Source organism: Manis pentadactyla, chromosome 2 (genome assembly GCF_030020395.1).
Source record: "Manis pentadactyla isolate mManPen7 chromosome 2, mManPen7.hap1, whole genome shotgun sequence".
Taxonomy (NCBI): Eukaryota; Metazoa; Chordata; class Mammalia; order Pholidota; family Manidae; genus Manis; species Manis pentadactyla.
The window spans coordinates 34,156,552-34,177,356 of record NC_080020.1 but is presented as its reverse complement, the minus strand read 5'-3'; positions in this window follow the sequence as shown (position 1 = coordinate 34,177,356).

The following is a 20,805-nucleotide window of genomic DNA, read 5'->3' as shown; positions in this document are numbered from 1 at the left end:
CTGCAGAAAATAGATCAATGTAATTCATCATGTCAAAAGACTAAAAAATAAAAGCCATATGAGTGTCTAAATAGATGCAGATAAAAGATTTGACTAAGTCAACATCCATTCATGATAAAAAACTCAGATGATAAAGCATAAAAAGGAACTTCCTCATATAATTGTCAAATCAATCACTATGTCGTACACCTAAAACCAATATATTTTGTATATCAACTATATCAATTTTGAAAACCTAAGAAATAAAATAAAGGAACCTCCTTAATCTGACAAAGAACATCTAAAAAATCTACAGCTAACATCATACTCAGTGATAAAAGACTAAAGGCTTTTCTCTTAAGGTTAGTAATAGGGCAATGGTGTCTGTTTTCACCGATTCTATTTTACATTTCATGAGAGGTCTTAGCCAGTATATTAAGGGAGATAAAATAAAAAACCAAAAGGCACCAAAATTGCAAAGGAAAGAGTATTTTTACTGCTGATGATATAATGGTCTACAAACAAGATCCTAAGGCATCTACTGAAAAAACTATCAGAAGAGATATATAAGCTTAGCATGATTGCAAGATACAGGGCTAATATAAAAGAATCAATAAATATTACAAAATACATGTAAAATCTTTATATTTAAAAACTATAAAATACTGCTGTGAAAAGAGGATAAATAGCTAAATAGAGAGATAAACCACATTTGTGGATCAGAAAACTCAAATTTTTGAAGATATCCATTCTCCCTAAATCAATCTATAGATTTACTACAATCTCAGTCAAAATCCCAGCAGGCTTATTATCTGGAGAAATTAACACAATGCCTTTAAAATTTATATTAAAACACAGAGAAATTAGAAGAGCCAAAACAGATCTTTAAAAAGTAATAAAGTTAGAGGACTTATGAATTATTTCAAAACTTATTATAGGGCTACAGTTATCAAAATAGAATGGTATTGGTGGCAGGATAGACATATAGATCAACATACCAGAATAGAGGATTCAAAAATAGACCCACATATATATTTATAATACCAACTGATTTCAAACAAGAGTGCCAAGGTAATTTAATGGGGAGAAATAGTCTTTTCAACAAAGGGCACTATAATAATTGGATATTCAAATGCAAAAATTATAAACCCCAATGCTTTTCACACACCACATATAAAAGTTAATTCAAAATGGATTCCAGACCTAAACATAAAATTATAAAACTTCTAAAAGAAAACACAGGAAAAACCTTTATGGCCTTGCATTATACAAAAATCTGCTATGGCACAAAAAGCACAAACAAAAAATTTTTTACACTGATAAATTGGACTTCATCAAAATAAAAAACATCTCTTTGAAAGACGCTGCTTTTTAAAAGCAAAACATCACAAACAGGGAGACAATATTTTCAAACTAGTTATCTAATAAAGTACTTATATCCAGAAAATATGAAGAATTCCTTCAATTCAATCATTTGACAATAAATGACTCAATCAAAAAGCAGGCAAAAGATTCAAACAGATACCTTATCAGAGTAGGTATGCTCATGGAAAAAAAACAACAACAAGAAGTACATAAGTAAGGTACCTCTAGAATGGCTAAAATTTCAAAATAACTGACAGTACCAAGTGTTGACCAGGATGTGGAGGAACTAGAACTCTCATACATGCTGGTAGAAATGCAAAACTGTACAACCACTTGGGAAAACAGTTTGGTAGTTTCTAAAAAGTTAAACATACTTTTGCTCATACAGCTCAGCAATTCTACTCTAAGAAATTTACCCTAAATAAATGAAAACATATTTCTTCCCAAAGATTTATATAAGAATGTTATAGTATCTTTATTCCTAATAACCAAAAACTGGAAATGACACAAATGTCCATCAACTGGTGAGTCTATGGACAAATTGTGGCATATCATGGACTACTACTCAGCAATAAAAGGGGACAAACTAGTAATACATTCAGAAACAGAGCTGAATCTTAAAAACATCATGCTAAGTGAAAAGACTCCATGCGGTGTGAGACAGTATGTAGTATTTAAAAGACAGTCTAGAAAAGGCAAAAGTGAGACATGTAACCACACAGGTAGCCCCCTTTTTTCGATGAAGAAGAGAAGCCCGAGTCCCTTAGTCATGACCCAGAGTGTGGAAATTAGACTGGGAAGTTAGAGATTAAAGAAAATAGTAGCTGGCAAACCAAGGTAAAACAAACTAAACAGACACAGGACTCAGCTCCCCAACAAAGCAAGTCAAGTTAAACTCTTGACTCTCAAGATGCTTTACAAGAACTTAGACCCCACCAGATGGGCCACCTTCTGACAACAAGCACTAGACCCCAGACTAGGTGGAGCCAGAAGACTGACAGCTTAGACTGCTGAACAATCCCGTCACCTTGCCACTGACTAATCAGAAGAATGTGCACAAGTTGATCATACACCCTGCAACCCTTTCCTATAATGTTGCCCTTAAAAATCCCTGCTTGTCAAAACTGAAGGAACAAAACAGCAGCAGACTCACAGACTCCAAGGGACAAGTGGGTACCAAAGGGGAGGGATGGGGGAGGGTGGGTAGAGAGGGAGGGAGAAGGGGATTGAGGGGTATTATGATAGATACACATGGTGTGGGGGTCACGGGGAAGACAGTGTAGCACAGAGAAGGCAAATAGTGAATCTGTGCCATCTTACTACACTGATGGACAGTGACTGCAATGGCATAGAGGTGGGGACTTGATAATATGGGTGAATGTAGTAACCACATTGTTTTTTCATGTGAAACCTTCATAAGAGTGTATATCAATAATACCTTTAAAAAATCCCTTCTTGTAACCTTATGGGAGTTCAGGACCTTAAGCACCAGCTACCCATTTTCCTTGTTTGGCAGCCTGCAATAAATGCCCACTTTCTTTCCTTTTTTTTATTAAAGTATTATTGATATACAATCTTATGATGGTTTCACATAAACAACACTGTAGTTTCAACATTCACCCATATTATCAAGTCCTCACCCCTCTATTGCTGTCACTGTCTATCAGTGTAGTAAGTATAGAGTCATTACTTGTCTTCTCCATACTGCCTTCCCAGTGACCTACCTATATTGTGAGTGCAAATATAGTGCCCCTTAATCCCCTTCTCCCTCCCTTCCGACCCTCTCCAACCCCTCCCCTCTGGTAACCACTAGTCCCTCCTGGAGTGAGTCTGCTGCTGTTTTGTTCCTTCAGTTTTGCTTTGTTGTTATACTCCACAGATGAGTGAAATCATTTAGTCCTTGTCTTTCTCCACCTGGTTTATTTCACTGAGTATAATATCCTCTAGCTTCATCCATGCTGTTGCAAATGGTAGGATTTGTTTTCTTCTTATGGCTGAATAATATTCCATTGTGTATATGTACCACATCTTCTTTATCTGTTCATCTACTGATGGACACCTAGTTTGCTTCCATATCTTAAGTTAAATTTTATATCCCATGTCAGCATTTGGTTTTGTTTCTCATCAGGGTGAGTGGACCCAGGTTTGTTTGGTTCAGTAACAGATAATGAATAGATGAACGTTTCTAGGCACCAGGAATGGGGAGAGGAGATTAACTGCAAAGGGGCATGAAGCAACTTTTGGGGATGAAAGAAATGTTCTATACTTTTAAATATAGAACATCAAAGCTCATCAAATTGTACACTTTAAAAGAGTGAGTTTTATTATATATAAATTTACCTCAGTAATTAAAAAATCCCTCTAAGATGTTCCTGTAAGGGAAAACTGGATAGAAGGTACACAATCTTTGTGTAAGCATTTCAAACAAATGCATGTAAATTTACAATGATCTCTAAGTAAAAAGTGTTAAAATATGTTTTTCAATTATGAGAGTTAAACAATGTCCTTAATAGAAAGATGAAGAAGAAAAAATTCTATTCAAAAAAGAAGAAAAAGCTTACACTATAAATTAGAGTTCAGTAAGTGCAGATCACACCCATGGGTCCAGAGTTGAAGGTGATTTACTCAAAGTACTATTTGTGTGAGAGATGGAGATGGCTTCTTCTCTGAGCAGGCTCAAATTGTCATCAGAAAGCTGATCCAGTTATGGCTCAAAATGTCCCCCAAGATTCACAGGAATATTCTGCAATCCTCAACAACAAACTTAAGCTCGAAACCTTATGAAAAAGGCTCATGGTAACACTACTTGCCAAGAACCAAAGTCAAACTGCAACCATTCTAAATCTCCCAGCCGTGCTTTCCACCAGTGGAGAAGAACAACTGAAGACAAGTGGCCCTTAATGAGAGACTGGTGAGCCACAAAAACACTTCCCAAAAAATCCACGGGGGCATGAAGTGATAGAGCCGTCCGTGGCAGCTGATGAAGTTCCTCTTTTGGGTTCCCATCTGCCTGGTAGACTTCCTCCCCTCGGCCCAGTGGATGGGGTTCCAATGACCGCAGATAGGCACCCCTGTGAACCAGGCAGGGGAGAAGCATTTTGGCAGGAAGCAGAGGGACAAACAGCCAAAAAGAGCCTGAACTTTGGTCTGGGGAGAAGGTCCTCCAGGCATTCATCTGGAAGCTAGAATTTGACTTTCATCAGAAGGCTTGCTTTTCATCTGGCTTAGTTACTGAGGAAAGTTGTGCAAGTCCTTTGGACTTGGTTATCTCAGCTCTCATAGTGATGATGATACCTTACAAAAGAGATATTCAAATGTAATGAGGTCATGGTTATTCAAATGTTGGATGTTTCTTTTTCCCTTAGCCAGTGCTTCCCCAGGTATAGCCCACATAACACTAGAGAGACATAAGAAAATTTTAGGTTGATAGAGACTTTTTAATTTTAATACTTGTAAGCTTAATTTAAAGGGTATTAGAAAAATAGAACTAGACCATCTACCTTGCTAAAATTGAGTCCAACTAAAATCTACATTCAAAACTATATTGGGCTAATAATTTTTTAATGTAGTAAGGAAATGTGGCAGAAATCATGAAGATAATTAAAATCTGAGAAATAATCCTCCCAATTATGAGAACCAAGGCTCTGAATCTTCATCCTTGGGTCTCTTGGAAGGAGCCCTTGAGACCTTTTACATTGTATTACACACACAGTGCTCTGTGTAAGAAGCAAAGGGCTCATTATTTTTGGTCATAGGATTAGATGCAGTTGTCCTTCTAAGGATTTGGCTTGCTTTATATGACGGACATTGCAAAGTGTGTAACTGTTTGCGTTTCCCTGTTTGCACTGACAACAAGAAAGCTTAAAGTACAAAAGACCAGTTGTCAAATATGTATAGGACTCCATCATTATTCATTGTTTATTAGCCTCATTCCTAACTCTATTTAATATACCTATTTTATTGTCATTTAAAATTTCTCTTCTGCTTTTAACTTATTGTCTTCCTATATATGTTTGTGTCATTTTAAAGCCATCTTAAGTCTTCTTTGATACAAGAAAGGATACAAATTTTTAAGTATGCTAAGTTCTTCATCTTTTCCTTTTAAGGACAACCTGAAACAAAATTTGTCCTTAAACGCAAGGAATTGCTCTTTCTGAATCATTCTGTATCCCTAGGCTAATAGGGATTTGAGTGTGCTGTGGTAAGAGTGAGACAATCAATCATTTAGTATCTTTTTGAAATTAGTCCTTGCAAAAAGTGATACTTTTCAGTATTACATCACTAAGGTACCAACAATTATGACTGGTTTCAGACCTGGGTAGCCCCATGGACCTAAAGTAAAATGGGAAGTGAGTGCTGGGGCAGAATTGGGATTCCTCCTTTTTCCTCAAAAGCCAGGATTCTGATGAAAAAAAAAACCCAAGCTAAAATGATACCAAAATTTGGCGTCAGAACATTCAGAATACCCACAGCAATGGGAAGTTATTTTATTCGTAGTTTGTACACTGAGTCTTCTAAAGCAGCAGATATTTCCTGTCTGCATCTCCTTGTACCTACCAGTGTTTTCTCCATTAAGAGATACCTGCATATTTCTTTTGGATCAACTCATCTTTTTTAGTATCTTCGTTGCATTATTTTTTCTGAGCCTCATTTTTTCCTCTGTAAAATAAAGATAATCCTTCTTCTATCTATTTCAACATGAAGTCACAATGAAATATTCATCAGGACTCTTTCAGTTGCAAGGGACAAAAATTCAGCTCAACCCAGCTAAAAGCAAAAGATAGGTGGTGGTAACAGCAAGGGTTTTTAGAAGTTATTCATATGAAGATTGAACAGCCACATCAGTGCATAAAGATGAATTTCAGAGACCTCTGCAACCAGAAACTTAAATGCCATCAAGACCCTCTTTGTGCCTCACATGTCTGTTTCATTTGGTAGGTCAATTTTATTACTTCCGAAAAGAGATCCACCAGGAACATGGCCACCCATCACTCCAGTATCTCAGAACTCACAATTCACAACACACAGAGGAACCAAGGCTCACTTGTTCTAGTTTCAAACTCAAAAATTCTAAAAATGGATTTGAGTGGCTAATCTTAGGTCAAGTGTCCATCATTGAACTCAGCAACTATGGCCATAAGTTTGGGCATTAGGATTGGTCCAGACTAGATCAAGTGCCTATCTTCAAGAGTCAATCAATCCTAGATCCCTAGGAAAGAGATTTTTAAAGAGATGGCAGCTCCCACTCAAGTCACATAATTAGTGTAAAGGAAAAAGCATTTTCTAGAAAAAGAGAAGAGGGAGAAAGGTAGACTTTTATGGACAGAAAAACATAATAGAGAATCATTATAGAGTGTTTTAGGAAGTCATTTAGGATTATGAGACAAATATGTGGTTTTCAAGTCAATCAAGACCTCAAGACATGTGAAATGGCACCTACTCTAAGAAGGCTTTCCTGATAATCTTTGCCAATTATGAAACCCTTCCCTCACTGGCCTACCCATTATATTTATGTGAAATATACCTTCCACTCAATTACATTTAATTAATCATTGGAATATATACTACATTAAATTGATTTCTAAAACATTATTTTAAATTTTGTCTTCTCTACTCGATTGTTCTCTGATGATGGAAATTAGCTATTTCTTGCTGATGTAATCATAATGTTGGGTATTAATTTATTATTGCTCCCAGGAAAGATATTTGCATTTTAACTGAAGTCTACCACAGGCAAAGCCTTAACCCAAAGGAGTGATTGTAATGTTGGGAATGTAAAATATGTGCAAGAGGACATCTTTGGCAATCTAAACCAGAGCCCAAGTGCTGTGAAATCAAATATAATACCCACTATGTCATTGTATTTATCATCATCATCACTATCGTCATCATCAGTTTTGGTCTGCTGGTAAACATACGGCAGTTATGCATTCAGTATGTGTTATCTGCAGGTGGGGAGGAGTGCACAGCCCTGCACTGTAGTTAACCACAGACTCTGGAGCCAAGCAGACCTAAATTCTGCCACGTAGTTGTACAACTAAAGTGAAATTACTTCACTCCAGTGAACATCAGTTCCCTCACTAGTCAATGGGTATAATAAAAGTACCTACCTCAGGGAGCCATTCTAAAGATTAAATGAGATAAAGTGTCTAAAAGCCCTTGTACTATATCTGGAACACAGGAAATGCTCAACAAATGGTAGCATTTTGTTAAAAGTTCTAATTCAAATAATGTGCCCCTTCCTCCATAAATACATATATTCAGAAAACCGCATGATACAACTCTTAATGGGAGAATGAAGTAATTATATCTAAACTCTATGTGGAAAGGGCTACAGAATCTCAACACTATATTCAAGTATATTCCTACATAAACTATGTAAAATCTTTTAAGACGTTCTGCAAAGTTCCACACACAGACATGTAATAACACAACTGCCCTTGGCCCCACTGCCATGCTACTCTCCATACTAGACTCCATATGAACAAGAAACTAACCTTTTCTGGAGGGGAGAAGGGGAGAATCAAACAATAAATAAACAGGTAAATTTATTCTGTGTCAGTTGGCAAGAAGCATAATGAAGAAAAATAAGTCATAGTGACGGGGATAGCGTATGCTAGTGGGTGCTATTTTGTATAGGGTGGCCATAGAAGGTTTTATGAAAAGGTGCACTTCAACAGCGACCTGATAAAGGAAGGGAGCAAGCCACTGGTCTGTTTGAAGTATAAACTTTCCAGACAGAGTGACAGCAAGTGCAAAGGCCCTGAGACAGGAGTGTGTCTTCCATTTCTAAGACTAGCAAGGGGTCCAGTGTGACGAGAGTAAGATGCATAAGGGAGTGAGCAGTAGGAGAAGAAACCAGTGAAGGAGTAAGAGCAGGTCACAGGGGAACAATGTTTTATCCTGAATGAAGTATGAAGCCTTTGGAACACTTCAATCATAGTGGGCACTCTGATGGCAGCTGGTGATATAGTAATGGATAACCAATAATAATTCATTAATTTGGGAGTTCCAACCAAGAGCATGTTTATAGGGAAACTTACCATCCTAGAACCCATATATTAAAAAAGAAGAAAGGCTGAAAAATATCAGTGATCTATGCTTCCATCTCAAGAAGTTAGACATGAAATAACAAATTAAACAAAATAAAGCAGAACGGAATTAAATAAAGAATTAACCCTTAGGGAGACAAATCAAGATAAAAAAGAAGGCATAAATAGCCCCTATCAAAAATGAAAAAGGGTATCCCTATAGATATTTTAGACATTAAAAAGACCATAAGGGATGATATTAAAAAATGTATTTCTAAATTTCAAACTTTAGAGGAAACAGACAAATTCTACAACAATATAATTTACCAGAACTGACACAGGAAAAATATAAAATTAAAATAACACTGTACCAATAAAATTAATTGAATACACAATTTTAAATCTTCCCAAAAAAGAAAAGTATAGGCCCAGATAGCATCACTGATGAGTTTTACCAAGTATCTAAAGAAGTGTCATGTCAGCAACTACAATAAATAAAATGGAATACACACCAACTGTTTTTTAGGCCATCATAGCCTTGATATCAAAAACTGACAAAAGTGTTCTGAAGAAGAAAATTACAGACAAAGCTCACTCATGAACATTAATGTGCAGTATACCATAATCAAGTAGAGTTTATTATAGGAATGTAAGGTTGAATTAACATTTATAAACCTATATATGTAATTTACTACATTAAAAGAGTAAGGAGAAAAGTCATAGTCTCAAGAAATGATGAAAAAATGAATAGAGTATTCAAAGAGGAGATAACTGTTCATTCATCACATTTTTCATGGGATATCAGTTATGTCTCCTCTTGCATTTCTAATTTTTTATTTGAGTCCTGTCAATGTTCTTCTTGGTAAATCTAGCTAATGGTTCATCTATTTTGTTTACCTTTAAAAAAAAAAACAGCTCTTAGTTTCATTGATTTTTTTCTATTATCATTTTAGCCTGTATTTCATTTATTTCCACTCATATCTTTGTTATTTCTTTCCTTCTGCTAACTTTGGGCTTAGTTTGTTCTTTTTCAAGTTTCTTGAGATTTAAGTAAGGTTATTTGAGATCTTTCTTTTTATGGGTGTTTATCACTATAAACTTCTGCTTAGAACTGCTTTTGCTGCACAAACAACAAAAACAGATAATTCGGGCTTTATCAAAATTTAAAACTTTAATGCTTCAAAGGATACCATCAAGAAAGTGAAAAAACAACACACAGAATGGGAAAAAATATTGGCAAATCACCTATCTGATAAGAGACTTACATCTAGAATACATAAAGAACTCTTACAATCCAATAATAGAAAGACAAATAACCCAATTAAAAAAATGGGCAAAGGATCTGAATAGATATTTCTCCAAGATATTAAATGGCCAATAAATACATAACAAGACACTCCATATCATTAGTCATCACAGAAATGCAAATCAAAATCACAATGAGATATAACTGCATACCCACTAAGATGGCTAGGATCAAAAAAGTCAGGTAACAACAAATGTTGCTAAGAATGGAGAGAAATCCGACCCCTTGTACACTGCTAATGGGGATGTAGAATGGTGCAGCCACTTTGGAAGAAAGTCTGGCAGTACCTTAAACAATTAAGCATAGAGTTACAATACGACCCAGCAATTCCAATCCCAGGTAACTACCCAAGAGAAATTAAAACACAGGTCCACACAGACGCTTGTACACAAATATTATGGCAGGATTATTCATGATAGCCAAAAGATGGAAACAATCCAAATGTCCGCCAATGGACAAATGGATACATAAAATGTGATACATCCATACAATGGAATATTATTTGTCTATAAAAAGGAATGAAGTGCTGATACATGCTGTAAAATAGATGAACCTGGGAAACATTATTCTAAGCAAAAGGAGCCAGTCACAAAAGTCCACATATTGTATGGTTCTATTTATATGAAATGCCCAGAGTAGGAAAATCTATGGAGACATAAAGCAGACGAGTGGCTGCTTAGGGCAGGGAGGGTGGCCAGACGGGTAGGAGATGACAGAGAAAACCTACCTGGTTTCATCTCAAGTTGATGAGGAGATTCTAAAATTGGCAGGCGGTAGTTGTACATATATGAATGTACTGAAGACCACCCAAGTGTGCACTTGAAATGGGCAAATTGTGTGGTATGTGAATCATAACTCAATAAAGTAGTTTTTTAAAAAGAAAAAAATACCAAATTTCAAAGATTTAGTACAACAAAAGAATGTCAAGTACCTCATTAATTAATTTTTACAGTGATTACATTTTGAAATTATCATGTTGGGGTTTATAAAATGTATTATTAAAATTAATGTCAACTGTTTCTTTTCATTTTTTTAATATTTGAAAATTCAACATGACATACGTGGCTTACATTATATTTCTATTGGTTAATGCCACCTGAGTGATCTTACACAAAAGACTTCAACTCTCTGAGCCTCAATTTCCTCATTTGTTATGAGGCAGTTATAATAGTACTGACCTCACAGGCCTGTGGCTAGGATTAAATGAGGATGGTTTTAAAGAATTTAACATATGAATGTTAGGTTTATTATAAACCTTAGCTCTTGTTATCAAGGAAACTCTTGAGTAACGACAAGTACAGTAGTCATATCAAAAACTTCTAGCAGAAATTTTGTGCTTATTTTACCATCATAAAATTATTTTTAGAACTGAAAGGATCTGACAAACTACCACATACAAGAAACAGCAACTGTCCCCTTGCAGGATGGTTGGTTAGACCACACCATGGTTTTTAGAAATTGAATATGAACATCTTTATTGTGAGACTGTGCCCTCTTCTTGGTCACAGGCCTGACCTCTCCTGGTTCCCTTGGCAGAGCCTCACATTTGGGTCACCTCCTTGGTGCTGAAGGCATTTGAGTTTGGAACTGATCTTATACTGGTTCAAGCCCCTCACCTTCCTGCTGAAGAAACTGGGGTGCATGATAGAGGACATTCAGCTACAAAGTGCAGAATCAGGACTATAGTTCAGTGTACAGAGAGCCAGGCGAGTCCCTCCTTCTTGAACGAAAATGCTGATGGGAGGGCAGGAATACAGGATGAACAGGTTCTCTTCCAACATGCAATCCTCATTAGGCTTTTGAGTTGTTTGTTAGTTTACTGCCACTGGGGTAAAAAATCATCCCTGGAAGTTATGATACCTTTAATGGAGACCAGTGGTCACCCTGGGGGTAGACAGAGAAGATAGTACCTGCAAATCAGTAGTTTTAAATAGCCTGGTCAAAGACATCCCAAATCCAGTTCCATGCCAGTTAGACCTCCCCATGTCATGGATCATGTCCTTTCTATTTCCTTCCTCAAGTTTGCTTAGCAAATCAAACTTAACAGAGCTTGACTGTGTGATTTGCAGTGTAACCCATTGAGAAAAAGGTGACGTGAGATAATTGTCCCCATTTTGTCACTGAGGAGACTAGACCTGCAAGAGGTCAGAAAATGCAGAGCTAAGCAAGGACCCAAAGGGAGTTGCCCAAAGTTCACTCAAAGCGTATTTTGTTTTTGCCGTATCCAAATACCACTTGCACTCTTCCATTTTGTTTAGTTTTGTTTTAAAAGGGCACTCTTTTTACTTAAGCTGACTGACGTTGGAAGGAAATTTTACTTCAAACCTTAATAGAAAACCAAGATCACTTGCCATAAATAGATTAATAAATACAATTAAAATAATTCTAATTAGAAACAGCTGCCCGGAGAGCTTTGAAAGTCCCAATGCCCAGGCCATACCTCCGACCTATTAAATCAGAATTTGTCAGGGGAGGGAGGAGACCAGGCAGAAGTAATTTTTTAAGGCTCTCTCCAGGAGACAGCAGTGTGAGCCAAGGATAAGACCCTCTAGAATTGTTGCTATTGCCCACTAAAGCCTCTATGCCCAGGTCCTTATAACAGAAAGATCAGCAAGTGATGGGGGCATGTTAAAGACACATTAGCCCCAAACTCAGACTTTCTCCTTGATGGCATCAGAACTGAAACATCACTTTGAAATGGGGAAAAGTTCTCATTTGTGATTTGTAACTGTTGGACATGTTGTTCCTTTGCTGTCTCAAGTCACCTTGCCCTTTGGAAAACACTGGGCTGGAAGAACCCAGGTGTTCTGGTTTCCATTTCTGTGCCCTTTCCACTCCAACAGGCTGCTTCCCACCAGAGACTCCACCAAGGTAACTCAGGAGAGCCCCTACTCACCTCTGTGTGTTCTCCAGCAGGGATTCCAAATGCCTGCACTGACATCACACTTCCAGGCCCATCTTTCTATTTCAAAATGAATCTGTGCCGAGGATCACGCTAGAAAATCTTAAAGCAAAGTCACGTCTCTGTCTCCTTTCATTTCCTCTCAAGAAGCCCCTCATTTTCACCCAGGAATATCTGGCCCTGGAGACGGTTTAAGTCAGCTTTCTGTTCTTCTGGATCTTAGAAGGAAGTATCGGCAGGGGCAGGAGAAAAGGCGAGGACTTGCAGAAAGCCGCAAGGCTGGCAAAGGGCTTCTGCTCTCAGTCTCCTTTTCTCCCTCACCTCTGAGCACACACGAGCACCCAACTCAGCCTGTCCTGACCGAGGGACGGGTCTAGAATGAAAGCTGGGCTTTTGAGAGGGGACTCCTGACCTCCAACACATCATTTCCTCTCTGGCCTGGGCATCAATACCAGAACAGGGTACCTGCTCACATGGACTCAGGTTTGAAGAGCTTCCCCAGAGGAGAGCATGGCCTCAAGGGCAGGCAGTTTGTCTCAGTAAATACACAACTGAGCAAAGCTCCAATCTCCTTACTTCCTGTATTTAAAACCTCAAATGCTGACATACTGTCTACCACCAGAAAGCCAGGCCAGTTTACTCTCTTGTCAGCTAAATCCCTCTCTCCTGTTTCCCTTACAGCCTAAGATCCAGCCTCAACATCTCCTCCCCATTCTCCATCCCAAAGCTGCAGAGTTCCTGCTGGGCCGGTAGTCTAGAGTACCCTTCTGTCCCAGCCCCACCTGTCCATAGCCTACCCACCCTCAACTGATGGTTGCAAATGTCACTTCCTCTGTGAGACCCAAGGTCATTCCTCTAGCCAAATAATAATGGCAATAGAGATAATAATAATAAGGCTAATAATAATAGATAGCCTTTGTCAAGTGCTTACTGTAGGCAGGCACTAAGCTAAGAGCTTGCATGCATGATCATGACCAAACCATCCATTACCTAGTATCTCATTACCCCTGCCTTGCCATTTTTTCTCTCTGTGACATCAGTAAAGTTACTTTTCTTCTCAATGGCTCATTTTCTTCAAACATCAATGGGGATTATAACATACCTTCCTCATAGGGTTGTTGTAAGGATAAAATAAGTTGATGCATGTTAAGCATGTAGCTTAGTACCCAACACATTGCATTTGCTCATCAGGTAGCATTACTTATTAGAACTTTACAGCAAGTAAATAATAATGTGTTCATATTGTCTCACTTTACAGGTGAGGAAACCAAGATACAGAGTGTTTGGGGTAAACAGTCCACGTTTAGCGAAGAGCAAGAATTTTGCTTTTCTCTGGTCTTAACTGGGCTTTGCTCATAGTGCTCAGCCATTCTCGTCAGTGATCTGTGTACATGCTGTCACCTTTCCAGCTTCGTCCTCCACTTTCCCTTCAGAGGACACTCAGCTCCAGGGAAGCAGAACTAACTGGTGTCTCTTGGCCACTTGGCCACTGCATTTCCTTACCTTGTTCCTCCCTCCCCAAGTGACCCTCTTTTTTTTATCACAGTATATCTCCTTCCTTCAAATCCACCATGACTGTCACCTCCTTTATGTCTCTGCTTCATCCTCCCCAGGGGTTGTGGTCTCTCCGTCCCTAAGTTCCTGTAGCACTTCACTTGAGCTTTGAGCACTTCTCTCATCCTGTGCTGTTTAATAGCCATCTGAGCACTTGGCTTATTTCCCCTACTAAACTGTAAAAGGCTTATGAAAAGGGATTCCCTCTTAACCAAACAGTACACTAGGCATTCAGTAAATGTGTGATGGATGAATGCATGAATGAATGCACTTGTTTTGATGCTTCCTTGGAGAGCATTCCTGGCTTCCTGGCTGTGTTGGTTGTCTGCGTTGCACTGAAATCACTTTTGTCCTGAGCCCTTTGGATTGTTCATTCATCACATTTTTCATGTGGACAAAGGAGATATCCAAACAAGTCATATTCACTATGATTCTTAGTGTACAAATCTGAGCTCTTTTATGCCTTGGCAAGTTTTATGCAATCTTTCCAGAGGTTGCAGTCAGTACAGTCAAATTCAACCCACAGATATGTTTGCTGTAGTTTTTAAAACAATTTTTGAATATTGTTTTAAAGTTGAATTTGAGGTACATCCACTTTGGAAGACAGCTGAAAGTTTTCTTATAAAAGAAACAGTTTCTTATAAAACTAAACATACTCTTACCATACAATCCAGCAATCATGCTCCTTGGTATTTACCCAAAGGAGTTGAAAATGTCTACACATAAACCTGCACATGGATATTTATAGCAGCTTTATTCACAATTGGCAAAACTTGGAAGCAACCAAGATGTCTTTCAGTAGGTGAGTGGATAAATAAACTGCAGTATACCCAGACAAAGGAATATTATTCAGTACTAAAAAAAAAAAGTGCTATGAAGTCATGAGACAACATGAAGGAACCCTAAATGCATATTACAAAGTGAAAGAAGCCAATCTGAAAAGGCTACATACTGTATGATTTCAACTACAGGGCATTCTGGAAAAGGCAAAACCATAAGGACAGTAAAAGGGTCACTGGATGCCAGGAGCTGGGGAGGGAAGGGATGAATAGGCAGAACTCGGAGGATTTTGGGGACAGTGAACATACTCTGTGTGATTCCGTAATGATGGTTACTTATTACACATTTGTCCCAATCCATAGAATGTACAATAGCAAGAGTGAACTTTAATGTAAACTACGGACTTTGAGGAATGACGTGTCAGTGTAGGGTGATCCATTGTAACAAACATAAATACAGTCAGGTGGGGGATATCGGTAAGGGGGAGGCTGTGCATGTGTGGGAGCAGGGGACATACGGGACATCTCCACACCTTCCCCCTCACTTTGGCTGTGAACTTTAAACTGCTCTAAAACATCAGGTCTTAATTTTTAAACTTGAGTTGGAATGCATTTAGATGGGGCATGACTACCAGAGTACTCTGCTGTTTCCAGAGCCATCCAGAATCATACACCTGGCGCCCTTCACTTGTTTGCCTCTCATACCTGGCTCCTAAAAGCCCCAGGTTTTGTCATGCTGTAAGTTTAGTATAATAAGGAGTCTTTAGCTCCAAAAAATTCCAATACTACAATATAGAAGCTGAATAAAGATATTCTAATACAATAATTTTGGGTGGCTATAGAAGAAAATGAGATTTGAGCATTTGGAAGCATAATTGAGAACTATCTTGATGTGTTAGTTTTATGACAAAGTGTCCTGAGAGTTAACAGCTTTCAAAAGTGCCTGAATATCCACTGGGAAATATTTTTATAGGTTATTAATAGCACTAATTTTGTGCCCAATATTGTTCTACAGACTAAAAGACTTAGAAGTGAAAGAAAAAATGGGCCTCTTAACTCAAAGAACCTTATAATCTATTTTTATGGTCCTGGAGGACAGGAGTCTGAAAATAAAACAACTTAATAGGTACTAAATGTCTGTTGTGAGTCACATTCCATTCATAGAGCATATGAGTCCTTTATATGCAGTAGCTCCTTTAATCTTCAAAAAACTGTGGTAGATACTAGAAAACTCATCCCCATTTTAACATGAAAAAGTATAGCACAGAAAAACTGAGTACCTTTCCCAACGCCATATAAACAGTAAGCGGTAGAGTCTCTGTCTAAGCGTCTGAGCTCCTGGAGACCATTACACTTAACTATGCCCTATATTCCACCTCAAAAGGTAGCATGGCTTTACTTTAAATGTATTATGTAGGGAGGAAGCATGCCTCCAATTCAGGTCACCCAGTATCCCTGTTTCCCATCCCCAATCCCAGCCCCACATAAAGCCATGCTTGTTCTGCATAAATTAACCATGGGACAGACCGTCCAGGCAGCACACCATGACAAAAGTCAGTGGATACAGGAGGGAACCCAGATGGCCACCCCTTACAAAAGAGAACTTGGATCATTCAACATGGTGACTATGAGTGCAGAATTTCCAAGGCTAGGATTTCCCTCAAGGAAGTATATCTTTCTGGCCATCCACCAGACAGAAGGAGAGCCTAAGCCAGCCTAAGAGCTCTTCTTTATTTAGAGTGTATTTTTCCATGCCTAAAGTGTTAATCAGTGAGGACACATCCTACCTCTGAGGGGTATTATGGTTTCTCCGGAGGACTTCCTGGGTCAAGCCATCACAAAGATGATGTAAGATCTCCAAGTGGCCATGGGAAGTGGTTTCATCAGTGTCCCAAGCAAGCTGGAAAATTTACAAACATGATGTCAGGCAGAAAGAGAAAGTCAGACTTCCTTAAAGTCAGCTGGCACTACTGACTACTGACTGCTCTTTGAGACAACATGGTATTCTATTGCATTGAGGTTCTGAGGCATTCCAAAGACTGGTCGACTCACCTGTTCACTAATCCTCACACTTTCTCTCATTCACCAAGAAAGGCATCCAGCTGAGGAAACACATGAGAGCAGCCAGAGGAATGTGCTGGTGGAGCTGGGCGCTGAAATCCTTCTCTCCTGTTCTTCAATTGCCTTCTGGCAGGATGTCCCTCAATACATGGGGCAACGCCCCAAGACTTGGCCAGCTAAACTGCAGGTTCTGAAAATAACTAACCCTTCAGAGCCTGAGTGTTCATATCCTCATCAAGGGCTCCAAAATCTCTACTGGATCTATCACATACTCACTTCCTCTTTGTATGTAACAGCTCACGCTTTCACGCTCTCGCTGAAGCTCTGAGGCAGTTTCTCATGCTGTCTCTCCTCTCCTCTACCCAAAGTAGCCCGTCTGGGTTCACACTCCCTGACCATCCATATTGATTTATGGACAAATAGGATACAGTTTTCAAAAAGAGTGATAACTTTCCTTCCTGAAGTCCTCACACAAAATGTTACTTGAGAAAGAATTTAGTGGCAAAGGAGTATCTTGAATCCATAGTCTGAGACTACTATGTCTAGTGCTATGGTCCCCAAACTGAATACCAAGTCACCCCAGGGATCAATGAGATATCAAAAGAAGTTGTATATATTTACCTCCATGGAGGCAGTCTCTGTGAGCTCTGCTCAACTGGCACCCCTGCATTTGTAGGATGAATTTTTAAACCACCGTTCAGTAAAGTGTATTCCTGCTGCCATTCACCCTAGAACACATAAAATTTTCTAGGCAAGAAAGAGCTTGACCAAAACTCTGAGCCCGTGATTTGGAGCATCTTCCATTGTGACTGTTGATTTGGGAGTCACATTTGAGGCTACATTTGTTCCCTCTGTTCTTGGGAATTTACATTTATCTGAATGAAAATTCTACGTGTTCCAGGGTTGACCAGCCGGTACGCAGTGATTGCCTTTTGATTTGAGTTGATGTGGAAAGGCATAGATATTAGGTCTTCCCTCCAGACGCTTGAGCTCTCCACCTTGATCCCACTTGCCTTGTTCTACCTGTGTCTGCTGACTGCAAGACCAGACCAACGTCTTTCTAAAACACGTGAACACCTCCCCAATCCTACAGCCAAGGACACACCCACTTCCTTCTGGTTGCCCACACGCCCATTCCTTTCACGGACATCGATTTTGCACTTTGCATATGGAAATCTTTCCCTCTTCCTCTCTAAATGCAATTTTGTATTAATCCCAGTGTGACAAAGAGAAGCCCATGGGGGGCTTCTGGGACAAATGCTTTGCTCCTAAGAGAGAAACACAAGAAAAAATGGGCTTTTATCATCCTACATGTTGTCTTGTGTGGATTAATGACTGGAATTGAAGAGCCTAAGAGAAGCTAGCTGGAGAACAAAGCCTAAAGCACTCTAATCGATCCAGATAGAATATTCCAGATGACCTCTAGCAAGACACAGGAAGCCACTGGACACAAAACAGATCGTTGCAAGAAAAGAGTAATCTGCAGAAGAATATGTACAGTATGATCTCATTTATATAGCTAACTAAGTACACTTAAATACACAGAAAAAATTCAAGAGTAGGCTCTGCAGGAATATACATCAAAATGGTGGCAAGTGACCTCTGGGAGCTGAGTGAATCAGGGCTTCGACTTCTCAGTCTACATATATTTGTATTGTTTTGAAGTTTTCACAGTAGCACGCATGCATGTATTGCTTGTGTAAGTTTTTAAACATTTTAAAATAAGGCTTCCCCTTTATTGGAAACTTGAACTAGAAGCTCCAAGCGTTCTAGAAAAAAGAAAGTCTTGTGGTCAAAAATTTCTTCAAGTTATTATCAGCTTTTAGGGGGACCCTCTCCATCTTAAAGCTCAGCACTCCTGCTGTTTGTAAGCAGACCTTCCTGTCCCATAGGAAGAATCACAGGGAGATCTGCGGGCTTTGATTCCATTTGCCTGGGATCAGGGCCTGGATTGTGAAGTGGGGCAAAGGGACAAACCTCTTGTGAAATCAGGACAATGGGCATTTGGCAGACATTACCAGAGTGCTGGCTGGCCTTGTGGGGCACCCAGAGATAAGTAAGGCACAAGGGCGAATCTCCCGGCAGTGGAGCACAGGGGTTGTACAGCGTGTTTCAAAGTTCGCAGGTCCCCAACTGAAAATCACCCACAAGCTTGTTAAAATCTACTGAACTGAAATATTGGAGGGTGGGGCCCAAGTACCTGGATTTTTTTCTTACCTGCAGATAAAGTATGAGAGTATTTCCTCCTTAGGTGAACTGGCCTCATCAAAATAGTCAGTCCTGTGAGGCAAATGCAGGCTTTTCTCTCTCCTCTTGGGTAGCGGGAGGCTCAGAGCCACGTGGTGGCTCAACTATGGTCACGTGGTTTCACGACTTGAGTACTATTAAGAGCCCTTTTCCAGGCTCCTCTGTAATTCATTCTCTGCCTTCTTTTGTTCTCCGTGTCATCTCTGATGTCCCTAGGGAGCTAACAAAAGTCTTTCTGGGGCAGGTAGGGTAAACAAATTAATTAATAAAATCAGGCATTTATTAAGCACTTAGGATACTGTGCTAAGTACATTACATCATAAAAGCCTTCAATCTTCACAACCTAAGATCAGGAACCATTACTAATCCCATTTTACAGAAGTGGTAATTGAGCTTAGAGAAGTTAAGTAACTTGCCTAGCAGATGCTGGAATCCAGATTTCTAACTCCAGAGCCCATGTCCTTGGCAGAGGTGAACAGAGGTGGCCCCACACTTTCACATAGGACTGGTCCTGGGGCTGCAGTCTGAATGGAAAGGGGACCAAGACCTACCTTGAAGCTTCTTTTGCAAAACTAGCACACTCTTTTTACTTAGAGTTTATGTTTCAAATCAGCTTTTCAAATTTTGAAAATGTTTTTGACTTATTTGTCTTATTGTATGTATACATGTATTTATAAAGAGTCACAGAAGGGCTCGCCAGTAAGTGGTACAGCCACTGTAAATGACTTAGTTTAACATTTCATGTCAACTTCATATTAAGCTTTCTGTTCAGTTACCTTTGATGATTTGTTGGGAAAAATGAACACATTTTTACAGAAAGAAACCCTCTCAGTTCACAAATATTTTAATACATGTATGTGTGTATATATCATATAATAGGAAAAAAAACAAACTGCAGAAAGGCCATCCTCACCTAGCCATACACCCTCCGGGATGCCCATTGTGAGAAGCACATCCGCACTTACACACACATACAGATGGTATCATACAACCAACATACAGCGCAACCTACTTGGTTCACATAACCATGCATCTTGGGGGCAGGCCGTTTTGCTTGTTTAACTTGAGAACTTCGGTTCGCCCGCAACCTAGAGCGCAGAGGGGATGGGAGAAGGCGCTCTGAGCCGGAGGCAGCGCCTCCGCCCAAGCCCGGCAGGAGGCCGGGTCACGCGTGGGAGAGCCAGCTGAGCGGCCCGCGCCCTCCCCGGCCGGGACCGACGCAGAGCGGGAGGAAGTGTGCGGCTGGGAAGCTCCGCCGCTCTCGCTCGGGCTTCCCGTCTTCCCCCCTCAGAGACTGAAAGGAAAGTCAGCACGGAAATCTGCGCCCACTTGACACCGGCCGGACCCCAGAAACTTTCCCGAGGGGGTTGGGGCCCGGGCGCACGGATGGAGAAGTTGCCGTCGCCTGTCTGCGCTCCCGGACCCGCGCGCCCGGGTCGCCTCGCAGCAGCGCACGCTGTCGGCGGCGCTGGGTACAGCCCGCACAGGCGGCCTGTCTGTCCTTGGACTGACTAGGTGTGTTCGGTTACGTTAGTGTTTGTGCTCCCTTCCCGTGCAGACGGGGCGGGGGTCCTGACAAAG